General features: G+C 40.8%; 1 long non-coding RNA gene across 1 annotated transcript; it reads left to right on the top strand.

Annotated features, from left to right (window-relative positions):
• The first annotated feature begins 2,300 nt into the window (after nucleotides 1-2,300).
• Nucleotides 2,301-6,342, top strand: LOC107975271 (uncharacterized). Its single transcript, XR_001718687.3, has 3 exons — nucleotides 2,301-2,697; nucleotides 5,410-5,515; nucleotides 6,105-6,342. It is a non-coding gene; the product is annotated as an uncharacterized LOC107975271 (long non-coding RNA).
• Nucleotides 6,343-17,207: the final 10,865 nt, after the last annotated feature.

The following is a 17,207-nucleotide window of genomic DNA, read 5'->3' as shown; positions in this document are numbered from 1 at the left end:
GACAGATTGCTGCCTGGGTTCCCAGTGGCCATCGACATCCGCAGATAGCTGTCTAAACGTTTGCCTTGTTGTAATATGCCTACCCATTTTTGTTGTTGTTGTTGTTGTTGTTGTTTTTGGGTAAATGATAATGTGGGGTTTTTTTGGTTTTTTGTTTGTTTGATTTTAGAGACAGAGTCTGACTCTGTTGCCCAGGCTGGAGTGCAGTAGCATGATCATAGCTCACTGCAGCCTTGAACTCCTGGGCTCAAGCAATCCTTCCACCTCAGCTTCCCAAGTATCCGAGACTACAGGCATATGCCACCATGCCTGGCTTTTTTTTTTTTTTTTTTTTTTTTTTTTTTGAGATGGAGTCTTGCTCTGCTGCCCAGGCTGGAGTGCAGTGGTGTGATCTCGGCTCACTGCAAGCTCCACCTCCCAGGTTCACGCCATTCTCCTGCCTCAGCCTCCCGAGTGGCTGGGACTACAGGCACCCACCACCATGCCCGGCTAATTTTTTTGTATTTTTAGTAGAGACAGGGTTTCACCATGTTAGCCAGGATGGTCTTGATCTCCTGACCTCATGATCCGCCTGCCTCGGCCTCCCAAAATGCTGGGATCACAGGTGTGAGCCACCGCACCCGGCCCTGGCTATTTTTTAAAAAATTTTTTGTAGAGACGGGGTCTCACTATGTTGCCTAGGCTGGCCTTGAACTCCTGGCCTCAAGTGATCCTCCTGCTTCAGCCTCTCAAAGTGTTGGGATTACAGGCGTAAGCCATTGTGCCCTGCTGATGTTTTTTTTTTTAATGTCAGTTTCTACTTGGTCATTTCTGGTATATAAGGAAGTGATTGACTTTTGTGTAATAATCTTGTATCCTGTGTCCCTGCTGTAACTGCTTATTAGTTCCAGGAGTTTTCTTAGTTAATTCTTTTGGATTTTCTACATAGACAATCACATTATGTGCAAATAAAGGCAATATTATTTCTTTCTTCTTAATCTGTTTACCTTTTGTTACCTTTTCATCCCCCCATCTAAAAAAATCAGTTTATAGTTGCAGTGGATTTGTCTTGCTTGCAACTAAAAGACCCTTAGTGAGGACACCATTTCTGATGAAATGAGAAAGAAATGGAAATTTGTTTTCAGTTCTTTCCAACTTCATAAGTTTCCTTTTCCACTCCCACGCCCCAGGTTTGATGCACAAGGGTTTCACCCAGGTTAGGCTCTAGGGTCAGAACAAGCAATGCCTGGGCCTTGTGACATCAGAAGCCCATCGCATCTCTGCTACAGCCTCACCCTTTCGCCCTGTGAAGGTGAAAGTCAAAATCCCTCCAAGAGAGAAAATTCCCTCAAGAGAGACAAGCCTTTTTAGTGTGGGTGGTACAATGAGGAACCGCAGATTCTAAGAATTGTTCAAGAAATCATGCTTTGTGTTGTATTTAAATTATGTCATGGTGGCTTTATTTTCTTTCTACAACTTTAAGAAAGTCCAGCCAAAGTGTTCTCTAACAAGAAAACGTGAACAATGTGTAGAGTAGAAAATACCAAAAGGCTGATCGCAAACTCATCTGGAGTTTAAGTGAGAAGATTTAGTTTCCTATAATACTCATATTCTACAGCCAATTGAACAAACATACTTTCCTATTACAAACACATATTACAATTTCTATAGAGGACTAAGCAAAATTTCATTCTCAAACTATTGAATATTAAAGGGAAGTTGTAATCATGATTATAGGAAATAGGATATATAGATTTAAACTTGAGTAAGATCTTCATTCCTTCTGCCTAGTCACTTTGCTTATAATACTCTTTGAATATAATATACACATACTGTAATGTGTAGATACGTAATAGTGAATATGTAACACTCACTAGAATGTAAAATATCTTTTAACCATCTTTATTTTTACTAAGCAATAAATTTTCAACAGAGCATTTACATTCTTCAAGAATTTACATCAACAATTATTCAGTTCTTCATATCAAAGACAATTGTAGTTTATATTTCTAAAATTAAGGTTAAAGAAATATGTCTAAAATTTCTGATTTTCAGAATTATCAACACCTTAGCAGAGAGCATCTTAAAATGACAGTATGTTTGTAAAACAAAAGAAAAAATAAGTGATTTTGTCAATAGTCTCAACCACAGATGGCAAAAGTCTGATGCAAATGCAATTCTTCTCTCTCTGGGACCATAAAAGAGGTCCTAACGCATCAGAGCAGTCTTTCTCACTAAGCCTGGATGAGGTCTCAGAATTCCTTTCAAGGCAGCATTCCAGGAAGCCATTATTAGGCTGTTGATGATGGCATCCTATGTATAGGATCCATCTGTGTGAGGCTGTGCTTTTTTGTTGTAAATTACAGAATCCTCTGGCTAGTGTATGCAAAAGGAGAGGTATAAATGGCTACTAATAGCTCCAAAAAATCATTGGGAGGGTTGAAGGTACACAATCTAGACTGAACCTCTCAAAAGAACCGGTCTACTAAGGGAGCTGTTGCCAGCAGGGCCCCAGAAGCACCAGGCCTCTGCCATGATCAGGAAGCTGCTGGGTCCGTAGCTGCCCTGCCCCTGCTGGCTATTGCCACTATGCTTGCCAGAAGGTCCCCTCTCCCTGCACAAGGCCAACAGCTGACTTTTTTCACTCACTCCTTCCAAGACTCACATCACTCCATCTGCTTAGCAGAGGCTAAGTCACATGAGGAGCTCGAGCTGCAAGTGAGTGTGGAGAATGAGTTTCCCCTACTACAGGGCAGGAAGACGCACGAGAAGAGGGAATGGAATTGGGCAAGCCAGTCTGTAGTTCTGCTTCACCATCTCGAGATGAATCTATGGCATTAGATATAGAAAAGAAGCATGGGAAAATTGGAAAGCACTGTAAGATATAAACATGGGAATTTGGCAATGTTCATCCAATGCTATCCAGGAGAGATGTCCCAGTGAGACAAATGTGCAGTCCTCTCCACAAGTAAGCCCTAAAAAGAGGAGAAGGAAACTTTGGGCCATTATAACTTGATGTAGAGTGATCAATTGTCCCAGTTTGCCTAGGACTGAGGGGTTTCCTGGAATGACTAGGAAAGTCTTGGGCAGACCAGGACAAACTGGTTACCCTAAGTCAATGACAAGAACCATCAGCATCCAACAACTAGACTTGGTTCAGATTCCACTCTCACTAAGCACATTTTGGATTGTGATTTGGACTTCCAGGTGTGTGGGAGATAATGCCTCAAAAACCTTTAGCACAAAGTCTGGTGTATAGTAAGCACTCAATAAACGCTTATATTTTTGTATTTTTAAAAGTTTGTTTCATTTTAAAATACGTTGGCCAGTTAACTGAAATGTTTAATTTTTCTTGGTAGTTTTTCTTCCTTTTTTACACGCCAGCGTATTTTCTTTCGGATGTGGGTGTACATTGTTCTGTTGAGATTTTGCTTAGTTCGCGAGGTAGTTCCTGGTGATAGGTCTTGTCTTGGTGCCTTGGGCCGTAGGCACACTCTGGACCACACCTTAGAGTGTGAAGTCTCCATTAAGGCTTTCTCCCCTCTCTAAGGCTCTAAGTGGCAGCTACTGTTCTCTTCGGATATCACCTTACTTTGATCCATTTCCATAGCAACACCCTGTGGTATGAATGAGTATCTACCATACTTCCTGCTCAAGCCGGCTGTGGTGAAGGGAGGAAGCCTGAGAACTGTGGTCTCCTGAAGAGGAAGGGCACCCAAGTGGTGAAGGAGGCCCACGATGCCAAGGCTAGCTTCTCTTTCTTTACTGCAACTAGAAAGGCTGTGCTTCCTCCAGCAGTGGCCTCCCCTCAGGCCTGCCTTTGGGAACAGGCTGCACCCTCTGTTCCCAACCTTCCCTCTTTCTTTCATCCCATTCATAACGGTATGTCATCTTCCCTCACAGCCTTTGCTCTTGTGAGTCTTTGGCCAAGAATGCCCTTCTCTTCACTCCTCTCCACTCCTGGATTCATTCCCCATCTTTCAAAGTATCGCTCAAACGCCACCTCCTCCCCAAACCTGCCTTGAGTTTCCTCCTCCTGTCAGAATTGGTTCTCCATCTTCTGGGTGCCTAAATGACTTACTGCTGCTGCTCTGACACCAATCACATTGTATCTGGTAGTATAGTGACAAGTTGTCTCTCCGTATCTGTGGGGAATCAGTTCTAGACCCCTGAGGACACCAAAATCCTCAGATGCTCAATCCCTGATATAAACTAGTGTAGTATTTGCATGTAACCTGCGCACAACCTACCATATACTTTAAATATCTCTTGATTGCTAATAATACCTAATACATATAAATGCTGTGTCCTTATACTGTATTGCTTTTCAATTTGTATTATTTTTATTGTGGTTTTATTATTTTTTATTTTTTCAAACTTTTTTTTTTTTTTTTTTTTTTGAGACGGAGTCTCACTCTTCCGCCCAGCCGGACTGCAGTGGTGCGATCTCGGCTCACTGCAAGCTCCGCCTCCCGGGTTCACGCCTTTCTCCTGCCTCAGCCTCCCGAGTAGCTGGGACTACAGGCGCCCGCCACCGCGCTCAGCTAATTTTTTGTATTTTTAGTAGAGATGGGGTTTCACCGTATTAGCCAGGATGGTCTCGATCTCCTGACCTCATTATCCGCCCACCTCGGCCTCCCAAAGTGCTGGGATTACAGGCGTGAGCCACCACGCCCAGCCTTTTCAAATATTTTTAACTGAGGTTGGTTGAATCCTAGTATGCAGAAGTCACAGATATGGAGGGCCACCTGTATTGTGTATCTTCTACATTCTCCACTGGATTTTAAGCTCCCAGGATAAAGGGTATCATTCATCTTTGTATGCCCAGTGCCTACTACATTTTTAAAAAGTGAATTGAATTAACCTCATAAGGAAGAAACCTTTAGACTTCTTGGACAATTTTCCTCAAGTAGGCTGGACACTCTCATGAGTCAAGGTGCCTTGGCAGAGATGTCAAGGAGAAAAGACCCCTTATTGTTCCTTTCTTTATCTCCCTTCAATTGCTTCCTCCTCCATCCTAAAAATGTATAAGAATAGTTGTTACTCTAATCAGATGTCCCTTTGGGAACAAGCTGCATGAAACTTTTGAGAACCTCTGGTTTCATAGCATAAGCTTTAAAAGATGGTCTTTGTTATGCTGGTTGCTCACACATAAAATACAATGTTTAAAACATTGGTGAAAAACACATATATTTTATAACTGGGAAGTCTGGTTTGCAATGGTTTGTGAATATGGAAAGAGCCCTGAGCTATGAGTCAGAACTATTAATAATGCCTTAGGAACTAACTAGCTTTGTGGCTGTTGACAAGACATTTCTCCTCCTGAGGCTCTGTTCCCTCTGCCATGAAACGAAGGTATGGGGCAGTGATGTCTGAGGTCTCATTGGCTCTGAAGTTCTGGGAGATTCTGATTTCATGGTTTACTTATAGGTAAAAAGAAGAGAAGCTGCCTTCGGGTGGTGGAGTCTTTAACCCACTTCTCTTCTGCCGAGACTGAAAAGGATCCAAATCTCATGGCATTAAGGTCAAAGAAAAGGTGACTTTTTAAAACTAAGTATAATAAGGAAATATTTCTCCTCTACATCTAGATATTTCTCCAGAGGGAGCTCACCACAAAAGTTAAACAGATCACTACTTTAAAAATGTTTTTCTGTTTAAATCAGGGCTGTTCCGTTGGGGCTGATTTAATCAAGAGAGAAAACAGACCTCTCTCTTGTCTCTACTCTGACTCATAAAGGCAACTCTGCTCCACTGATGTCAATTGGTCACTATTTGCATAATAAGTTATTCTAAAAGTTAAAATATCAGGCCCTTAATCACAGACGAAAGGAAGACTTTTCAGTGAGGCCTTCCAGTGATTGCAGATTTAGAGGGCTCTTGGGACAGCCACTGGGTGGCTAAATTAATAAGTTGACACCTAGTTACTACTGATAGGAACAGGAAGCAGGGAAATTCTGCGCAGAAGAGGGCAGGTCCCTGGGTAGGTCCCCACTCTCAAGCTGAAACTCTTGATACTGCAGCCCAAAGTGAGAACTTACATCCCTGCTTTCCTGCACAAAGGTTGCCCTTTGCAAAACCACCCATAACCCACCCTGCCCCTCATTCTGTGCCCATAAAAACCCCAGGCTTGGCCAGCAGAGAAAGGAGAAGCAGGTGGACAACGAGGACTATGGTTGGAAGTTGGAGAGAAGCAGCTTGACTTCAGAGGGACAGCTTGATGGCATAGCTTCAGAGAGGAGTCTGACTGGGGATAGCCAGACTTCAGGGGAAGATTACCTTCCTGCTCCATCCCCTCTTTGGCTCCCCTTCCTGCTGAGAGCCACGTTCATTGGCAATAAAGTCCCCTGCATTTACCATCTTCAACTTGTTTGTGCAACCTCGTTCCTCCTGGATGCCGGACAAGAACTTGGGTGCCATGAGTGTGGTTGCAAAAGGCTATCGTGCTGATGCTCCACTGAGCTATTAACACTTAAGCTGTCTGCAGATGGCAAAGCTAAAAGGGCACTGTAACACTCCTTCTGGGGCTTCAGAGGTCGCAGGTGCCAGATGCTGCCTCGGGACCTGCACAGAGTTTTGCTCCTGCTAGTGCCTAAAAGCACTTGCCCCACCTCCTGCACCTGCTCACCTGTGTGCTCCCCATCCCATGAGTGAGTGGAATTCAACCCTGCTGGTGCTGAAGTGGCTGGCTAGTTCCAGCGCCCCTGCACTCCAGTTTCCGCCCATTAAAGGGTCAGGGAAATATCATAGTTATTTCTGTATCTGTTTCTCCAGGCAGTGTCTAGATTTCTATCTTCTGAAGCTTAAACTCAATGCATAGGAACTTTCTTTTATGCCTAGGTGATGAGCCACTCAAACTAGACTCCTGGGTGTTGTAAATCAAAAATAAAATTCTAAGCCCCCTAACCATCTGAACAGACCCCTCTTAGCCAAGGGCATTCCAAAGTTAACCTGAAAAACTAGTTCAGGCCATGATGGGAAGGGGGGTGTCAGACCTGCCTCATTAAACTCTCCTCCCTTTTGGAATTCAGGAAAAGCTGACCAGCATTAACATCAACATAGACCTTGAAGCTGATAAGAAACATTTACAATCTATTCTCTGCTACCCAGAGGCTTCATCTGTATGATAAAATTATGGTCTCCACAACCTTTTATCATAACCCAGACATTTCTTTTCTATTGATCCCAGGTCTTTAGATAAACTCAATTGTCAACCAGAAAAATTTTAAATCTACCTGTAACCTGGAAGCTCCCCCCCTCCTCCCCCCCACCCCAACTTTGAGTTGTCCTGCCTTTCTGGACTGAACCATTGTATAGCTTCAGTGTATTAGATTGATGTCTCATGTCTCCCTAAAATGTATAAAACCAAGATGTGCCTTGACCACCTGGGGCACATGTTCTCAGGATCTCCTGAGGGCTGTGTCATAGGACATGATCATTCATATTTGGCTCAGAACACATATCTTCGAATATTTTACAGAGTTTGATTCTTTTCATCAACAAGTAGGAGGCAGAATCAGGTGGGTCAGTTGTTGGTTTGAATGTGGGACATAAGGGCTAGGAAGCAAGGAGTAGCACCTAGGGCACTGTCTTGAGCAACTGGGTAGAAGGTCATCAAGACAGGAAATGCTGGTGAAGCCAGTTTGGGAGGGAGAAAGAGAAGGAAGGAGAGAGGGCAGTAATGGGCTGTGACTGACTAGAAGAGAACAGATAAGATGCAGACACTGTCCTCTCTCTAGCCTCATAGCTTTTTCTTTCATACTCCAAAACTGTCTGCCTTGATTCCACAAAAACTGTCTCCCAAAAGTGTTCTAAGCCTTAAAAACGCCTTGAAATCTTATCGGAGCAGCAGTGGAAAGCACATTGTATTGAGGTTTGGGGAGAAGGTGGGGTACAACTTGGTCCTGATCTACCAACCTGCTGTGCCAACTTGGAGGTGTCTCCTAATCTGAGGATCAGTTTCATTTTCTGTAAAATGAGACATTTGGATATGAGGTTGTCTAGGGTAATTCTCTAATAGTTGTCCAATTTTCTAATTCTTTATTATTCAATAATTGCCTTTGTCAAAGTTACATGGTACACGTTTTAAAAATAGAATGTTATGAATGAATGGTTACACTGCAATGTTTATTTGCTTAATTTGAAGAGTTAGTATAGGTTGTGGTTAAATATCTGGGCTCTAGAGCCAGACTACCTCAATTCAAATCTCATCTCAGCCACTTGCTGGGCGTGTGACCATGGCAAGTTACTAAACTTCTCTGTGCCTCAGTTGCCCTATCTGCAAAATGGTCATGGGATTATTATATGACAATCATATGAATTGACACATGTGAAGTACTCTATGTGTTGGATTATTATTTAGAGTATTCTTTAACCTTCACTTTTTTATATGTAAAATAGGATTGCTAATAACTCCTCATGAATAAGAATGTAGGGGAAATAAAGTGAAACCACATGTCTATTAAAAGCATGCAACACACAGCCTATCTCTCCATAAGTGCTCAATAAATGTGTGTAGACAGCCAGATAGCCACAGCTAGAACCTGACCCCTACTTCCATTTCAATTTCCAAAGAGCAAACTGAGACCTCATGTTCTTTTTGTATGTATTTGCCACAGAAGAGAAATAAGTCAGGTGCTGTGCTATCGTTTTCCTCCTGGTGCTTGATAAGCTTTTATGTTAAAATAATGCCAAGTTTTCCTTGTTGACTTTCCATAAAAGTCACACAACGTACTTTGGCTCAGCAGTTGCCATTCTCCACTGAGTAACTGAAGGTCTGTTTCTCTCCAGGATGGTTTTAAAGTAGAAACAGACATGCTGATGCTTTTTCTCCTGAGTCTAACATCTAGCTTCCATTTATTAAAAATGAGTTGAAGGAAAAATGAAGAAAGGATCACATAATTATGTCTTTTTCCCCATATTCTCTTAAACACTTTGCTCCTTGCAGACTGTACATGCTTCCACCGTGAAATTCTGCGATTTATGAAAATTTAATAGCAACGCGAGCCCAAGAAAGAGTAAAAATTGATATTGTACACTTAACACAAATGAAAATGTTCCTTGGGAGAATAACACCCCACAAGGCTATTTATTCCAGGCATTTATGAGTGTGTACCTGATAAAAGAAAATATAAAGCATGAAGAGTCAGGAAACAGAGCCCTACATAGGAGCCATGGATCTTCAGCATTGTCAACCTGACCAGAAAGAACAACAAAAGATGGTGGCAAGTCCTCCACTTCTTGTTCCATACACCCACCCCCTAGTCTTTCTATGATTATAATGAGGAAACTGGCAAGATCTGTATTTAAATTCACCAGAGCAGAGAAAATGCAAACTTTTCAACTGCCTCTCATTTTAGACCTAACTGTACTTTCCGCCCCCTCTGGCCTGCTGTTCTCTCTCATCTGCTATTGTAAATTATGTACATCAGAAACGTTGGTGACTCATGCAGCAGAGGCTTTAGGAAATGTGTGGCTTAATGAGGAGGAAAGAAGGTCTGACGCTGATTGCAAAAAAAAAAAAAAGCACTTGATTTTTTTGTATCACATTCTCCACATTCAAGTTCATTGCTTGCACAGAATTTCAAGCGCCATATAATAAAAGAAGGTGATAGAGGGAACATAGTCACAGTACCGTGACAGCTTCTGTAAGATTTCTGTCATCTCGAATTTGCCTACTTGGCAGCTATCTGATTTGATTTATGTTAAATGCCGTATAGAACAGAAAAGTGTTGCAATTAACAATTGTAAGAACCAAGAAGAGAGGAGCCTCTTAGAACAATATCCATTTCTAGGTCTCCCAAATATAGTTTTCTTTTCTTTTCCAACTTTTATTTTAGATTCAGGGGGTACGTGTGCAGGATTGTTACCTAGGTATATTGTGTGATGCTGATGTTTGGGGTATGATGATCCTGCCACCCAGGTACTGAGTGTAGTAACAACGGTTGGTTTTTCAAACCTTGCCCTCATCCCTCCCTCCCTGCTCTAGTAGTCCCCAGTGTCTATTGTTCCCACCATTATGTCTGTAAGTACCCATTGTTTAGCTCCCACTTATAAGTGAGAACACACAGTCTTTGGATTTCTGTTCCTGCATTAATTTGCTTAGGATAATGGCCTCCAGTGGCATCCATGTTGCTGCAAAGGATATGATTTCACTCTTTTTTATGTCTATGTAGTATTTCGTGGTGTATATGTACCACATTTTCTTTGTTCAATCCACAATTGATAGGCATCTAGGTGGCTCCATATATCTTTGCCATTGTGAATAGTGCTGTGATGAAGATGTGAGTCTATGTGTCTTTTGGGTGGAACAAGTTGTTTTCTTTTCAGCATATGCAGAGTAATGGGATTGCCAGGTGGAATGGCAGCTCTGTGTTAAGTTTTTGAGAAATCTCCAAACTGCTTTCTACAGTAGCTGAACTAATTTACATTTCCACCAACTGTGTATAAGTGTTCCCTTTTCTCTGCAGCCTCACCAACATCTGTTGTTTTTTGACTTTTTAATAAGAGTCATGCTGACTGGTGTGAGATGGTTTCTCATTGTGGCTTGTATTTGCATTTCTCTAATAATTAATGATGTGGAGCATTTTTTAATGTTTTTTGGCCACTTGTATGCCTTCTTTCGAGAAGTGTCTGTTCATGTCTTTTGCCCATTTTTGAAGGGGTTAATTTTTAATGGGTTATTATTATTTGCATGTTCAATTGTTTAAGTTCCTTATAGATTCTGGATATTAGACCTTTGTTGGATACATAGTTGCAAATATTTTCTCCTATTTTGTAGGTTGTCTGTTTACTCTGTTGATAGGTTCTTCTGCTGTGTGTGCAGAAGCTCTTAAATTTAATTAGGTCCCACTTGTCATTTTTTTTGTTGTTGTGCTTGCTTTTGAGGACTTAGTCATAAATTCTTTTCCAAAGTCGATATCCAGAATGAGCTTCCTAGGTTTTCTTCTAGGATTCTTATAGTTTGAGGTTTTTCATTTAAATCTTTAATCCATCTTAATTTTTGTATACGGTGAAATGGAGGGGTCCAAGTTCATTATTCTGCATATGGCTAGCCAGATATCCCCACGCGATGTATTGAATTTTCTCCATTGCTTATTATTGTTGACTTTGTTGAAGATTAGATGGCTATAGTTATGCAGCTTTATTTCTGGGTTCTCTATTCTGTTCCATTGGTCTATGTGTCTGTTTTTGTACCAGTACCAAGCTATTTAGGTTACTGCAGCCTTATAGTATAGTTTGAAGTCAGATAATGTGATGCCTCTGGCTTTTTTCTTTTTGCTTAGGATTGCTTTGGCTATCTAGGCTCTTTTTTGGTTCCATATGAATTTTAGCATAGTTTTTCTCCAATTCTGTAAAAAATGACATTAGTAGTTTGATAGGAATTGTGTTTTATCTGCAGATTGCTTTGGGCAATATGGCCATTTTAATGATACTGATTCTTCCAATCCACGGACATGGAATGTTTTCCATTTGTTTGTGTCATCTGTGATTCCTTTTGGCAGTGTTTTGTAGTTCTCCCTGTAGAGCTCTTTCACCTCCTTGGTTACATGTATTCCTAGGCATTTTATTTTTGTGTGTGTAACTATTGTAAATGGGATTGCATTCTTGATTTGGCTCTCAGCTTGAACGTTATTGGTGTATAGAAATGCTACCAATTTTTGTATATTGATTTGGTATCCTTAAACCTTGCTAAAATGATTTATCTGTTCTAATAGCCTTTTGGCAGAGTCCTTAGGGTTTTCTAACTATAGAATCACATCACCAGCAAAGAGACATGGCTTGACCTCTTTTCCTATTTAGATGCCTTTTTTCCTCTTGCCTGATTGCTGTGGTTAGCCCTTCCAGTACTATGCTGAATAGGAGTGATGAGAGTGGGCATCCTTGTCTTATTCTAGTTCTCAAGGGGAATGATTCCAGGTTTTGCCTGTTCAGTATGATGTTGTCTGTGAGTTTGCCATAGATGGCTCTTATTATTTTAAGGTATTTTCCTAAGGTATGTTCCGGTGCCTAGTTTCATGAGGGTTTTTTAAAATCATGAAGGGATGTTGTATTTTATCAAAAGCTTTTTCCGTGTCTATTGAGATGATCAAATGGTTTTTGCTCTTAATTCTGTTTATGTGGTGTTATATATAGATTTGCATACGTTGACCTTGCATCCCAGGAATGAAGCCTGCTTGATCATGGTGAATTAACTCTTTCAGATGTGCTGTTGAATTTGGTTTGCTAGGTGTTTTTTTTTTTTTTTTTTTTTTTTTTTTTTTTTAAAGACAGGGTTTCACTCTGTTGCCCAGGCTGGAGTGTACTAATGCAATCGTGGCTCACTACAGCCTTGAACTCCTGGGCTCAAGTGATCCTCCCACCTCAGCCTCCTGACTAGCTGGGACTACAGGCATATGCCACTATGCCTGGCTAATTTTTGTTTTTGTGTTTTTTTGTGGAGATGGGGTTTCGCCATGTTGCCCAGGCTAGTCTTGAACTCGTGAGCTCATGCAATCCACCTGCCTCGGCCTCCCAGAGTTGTGGGATTATAGGTATTAGCCACTGTGCCCAGGCAGTTTGCTAGTAGTATTTTATTAGGGATTTTTGCATCTATGTTCATTAAGGATATTGGCCAATAGTGTTCTTTCTTCATTGTGTCTTGGCCAGGTTTTTGTACCAAGTTGATGCTGACTTCATAGAATGAGCTGGTGATATGGTTTGGCTGTGTCCTCATTTGTCAAGGATGAGGCCAGGTGGAGATAATTGAATCAGGGGACAGTTTCTCCCATACTGTTCTCATGGTAGTGAATAAGTCTCATGAGATCTGATGGTTTTATAAATGGGAGTTCCCCTGCACAACCCCTCTTGCCTCCCATCATGTAAAATGTGCCTTTGCTTCTCCTTTGCTTTCCGCCGTGATTGTGAGGCAATCCTAGCCATGTGGAACTGTGAGCCCATTACATCTCTTTTTCTTTACACATTACCCAGTCTCGGGTGTGTCTTTATTAGCATTATGAGAACTGACAAATACAGCTAGGGAGGAGTCCCTTGTACTTCTGGTAGAATTCAGCTGTGAATCCATCTAGTCTGGAGTTTTCTTGGTTGATAGTTTTTTTTAATACAGATTCAATTTCAGAAGTTGATATTGGTCTGTTTAGTGTTTCAATTTCTTCCTAATTCAATCTTAAGAGATTGTGTGCCTCTAGGAATTTTTCCATTTCTTCTGGATTTTCTAGTTTGTGTGCATAGATGTAGTCATAATAGTTTCTGAGGATCTTTTGTATTTCTGTGGAATTAGTTGTAATGTCACCTTTGTTGTTTCTGATTGTGCTTATTTGGATCTTCTCTCTTTTTTTTCTTTGTCAGTCTAGCTAGTGGTCTATCAATCTTGTTTATCCTTTCAAAAATCCAACTTTTGCTTTCACTGATTCTTTGAATGGATTTTTGGGTCTCAATTTCATTCAGTTCTTGTCTGATTTTAGTTCTTTCTTTTCTTCTACTAGCTTTGGAATTAGTTTGGTCTTGTTTCTCTAGTTCCTTTAGGTGTGATATTAGATTGTTAATTTGAGATCTTTCTAACTTTTTGAGTTAGGCATCTAGTGCTATAAGCTTTCCTCTTACCATTGCTTTTGCTGCACCCCAAAGATCTTGGTATGTTGTGTCTCTGTTTTCATTTATTTCCAATTTTTTTAAATTTCTTCCTTGATTTTGTTGTTTGCCCAAAAGTCATTCAGGAGCAAGTTGTATAATTTCCATGTAATTATGTGGTTTTGAGAGATCTTTTTGGTATTGATTTCTATTTTTATTCCACTGTGATCTGAGAGTATGGTATAATTTTGATTTTTAAAAAACTTATTGAGACTTGCTTTATGGCCAAGCATATGGTCGATTTTGAAATATGTTCTGTGTGCAGATGAGAAAAATGTGTATTCTGTCACTGATCAGTGGAGGATTCTGTAGATGTCTATTAGGGCCAATTGCTCAAGTATCAAGTTTAAATCCAGAATTTCTTTATTAGCTTTTTGCCTCAATGATCTGTCTAATGCTGTCAGTGTGTTATTGAAGTCCCCGACTATTATTGTGTGGTTGTATGAGTCTTTTCATAGGTCTAGAAGTACATTTTTATGAATCTAGGTGCTCCAATGTTGGGTGTGTATATATTTAGTATAGTTAAGTCTTCTTGTTGTATTGAATTCTTTATCATTGTGTAGTGCCCTTGTCTTTTTTTATTGTTGTTGGTTTAAAATTTGTTTTATCTGATATAAGAAGAGTGATTGCTGCTTTTTATAGTTTTCCATTTGTGTAGATCTTTCTCCAACCCTTTACTTTGCACCAATGGGTGTCACGATGTGTGAAATGGGTCCCTTGAAGACAGCAGACAGATAGGGTTTTTTTTTTTTTTAATCCAATTTGCCGCTCTGTGCCTTTTAAGTGGGGTGTTTAGGCCATTTACATTCGAGGTTAATATTGATATGTGAGGTTTTGACCCTACTGTGAAGTTGATACCTGGTTCCTTTGTAGCTTCTATTGTGCAATTGCTTTATCGAATCTGTTGGTTACGTACTTAACTCTGTTTTTGTGGTAGCAGGTATTGCTCTTTTGTTTCCATGTTTAGAAGTCCCTTAAGGATTTCTTGTAAGCTGTTCTAGTGGGAAAAAAAATTCCCTTAGCACTTGCTTGTCTGGAAAAGATTATATTTCCCTTTTCTTATGAAGCTTAGTTTGATGAGATATGAAATTCTTGGTTGGAATTTCTTTTCTTTCAGACTACTGAACACAGGCCCCCAATCTCTCTTGGTTTATAAGATTTCTTCTAAGAAATCTATTGTTAGCCTGATGGGGTTCCTTTAGTATGTAATTTGCCCTTTTTCTCTAACTATCTTTGAGATTTTTTTCTCTAGCATTGACCTTGGACAGCCTGGTGACTGTATTCCTTAGTGATGTTCATTTTGTATAGTATCTCACAGGTGTTCTCTGGATTTTTTTGTATCTGGATGTCTATCTCTCTGGCAACATTAGGGAAATTTTCTTGAATTATTCCACCAAATATATTTTCCAGGTTGTTTATTTTTTCTCCTTCTCTCCCAGGAATGCCAATAATTCATAAGTTTGGTTGCTTTACATAATCGCATATTTTTTGAAGACTGTTCCTTTTTTAAAATTCTTTTTTCTTAATTTTTGTCTGACTGTGTTAGTTCAAAAGACCAGTCTTTAAGCTCTGAAATTCTTTCTTCTGCTTGGTCCAGTCTACCAAATATATTTTTCTTATGCTGCATTTGCCATTCTAGGGAATTGTGTTCAGTGGCAATAGTCAAGAAAACCTCACTGGCTACCTTACGTAGATTTTGTCTTAATTTTGGTCTCACCTTTTCCCCCTAATTCAGAAAATGAGTGTTGGGGAGCTGGCACATCATGAGGGATCAGGATCCACAAGAAATTGTCTAGACCAGGAATGTCCCACATGACCTGCAATTTCCAGTTAATGTAATGACTCAGAGTGGTGGTCCCTCAGGTGAACAAAGACACTCTGCAAATAGATTTATAGAATACAAAGGGCCTTTACAAGCTGGAAAAGGCAAGGAACAGATCCTCCACCGGAGCCTCCAGAAGGAATGCAGCTCTGCCTATACCTCGACTTTCACCCTATAAGACCCATTTCAGACTTTGACCTCCAGAACTGAAAGATGATAGATCTGTGTTGTTTTAAGCCTTTAAATTTGTGGTAATTTGTTATAGCAGCAGTAGGAAACTAATACACAGAACTTGTGATATAAAGTATCCCAGACCCCCTCATATTGCAGATAAGGAAACAGAGGCCCAGGGAATTTGCCAATTTTCATGAAGTCACGTGGCTAGTTAATAATAGCTGCTGACAACATTGAGAAATTCCTCTATGCTAAACACAAGTCTTAGTCCTTAGCATGTATTTACTCATGAAGTCATCAGCATAACCCTAAGGCAGCGGCCCTCATTCTTATCCTCACATTTTATAGATTAAGAGACTGAGGCATAAGGATGTTAATGTCATGAAGATACTAAATAGGGTGCTACGAGTTTGCACCCAGGCATTTCTGCTCTGGAATGCACTCTCTTTACCACCAGATATAGTGACAGAAGGGGAGCCTGAGCTCTTGGGTGCCAGTCGAGTATCCTACCAACTTCTAAAGAGTTACTTGATCTCATTTCCTCTTGACAACTCTGAAATCTGTAGGTCATTCCCATTCTAAGTGAAGAAAACAAGACACTGAGACTAAGAGATGTGCCTAAAGCACTCATCTGGTCAGTTGCAATTACAAGCCTCTTGACTCCCATCTCTTGGTAGCTTCCCCCAGTCCCTCTGCTTCTGGCACCATGAGAGACAAAAAAGATAAATGACAGAGTTTCTGCCGTCAGCAAGTTTATGGGTTATCTTAGGCTAAATTTGGTAACTTGGGTGTCACTTTTTTCGGTTCCATCCTCAGGGGAAGACTACTCCCGAGGCCTTGATCAATAACTGTTTGTTCTCTGGAGCAATCTGACATTGCACAGAGGAAAAGCTTGGAACAAAGTAAGCAATCAATGTACTGAGCTTCCCCTGCCAGGGGCAGCTTTAGAATGTCTATGTAAGAGAGTCTTCAGCCACGTATTTGGAAGAGGCTGTAGTACCTAAGTGTGGTATTATAGCCAACATAATGTATTTAGTTAGAGTGTATTTTTACTTGGGGAATTTTGAGGAGGAGCTGATGGAGATATAGGGGGCTGATTAAACTGCCCCAAACCACCCCTTGATGTACCACTTCCCCATGTAAACCCCTGTATGCTGCAGCTCAGAAAGAGGAATATACAGTTCTCGCCACCAAGAAGCTTACTCAGTATTTGAATGTGGGCAATTTTTTTTTCATTTCTCTTTTTTCTTCATACAGAGTCTTTCTCTGTTGCCCAGGCTGGAGAGCAAAAGTGCAATCATAGCTCACTGCAACCTTGAACTCTTCCCTCAGGCAATCCTCCTGCCTCAGCCTCTGGAGTAGCTGGGACTATAGGCACACACCACCAAGACCGACTAATTTTAAAATTTTTTGTAGAGATAGGGTCCTGCTGTGTTGCCCTGGCCTCAAGTGATCCTCCCACCTCAGCCTCCCAAAGCGCTGAGATTACAGGTGTGAGCTACCTCATCCAGCCTGGATGCGTGCTTTAAAAGAAATCAGAGAACAAACAAAAGGCCTAACAAATTTGGGCAGTGCAGACATGGGCCACCTGCAGGTGACAGCAATA

Source organism: Pan troglodytes, chromosome 5 (genome assembly GCF_028858775.2).
Source record: "Pan troglodytes isolate AG18354 chromosome 5, NHGRI_mPanTro3-v2.0_pri, whole genome shotgun sequence".
Lineage (NCBI taxonomy): Eukaryota > Metazoa > Chordata > Mammalia > Primates > Hominidae > Pan > Pan troglodytes.
This window is presented reverse-complemented; position numbering and strand designations above follow the sequence as displayed.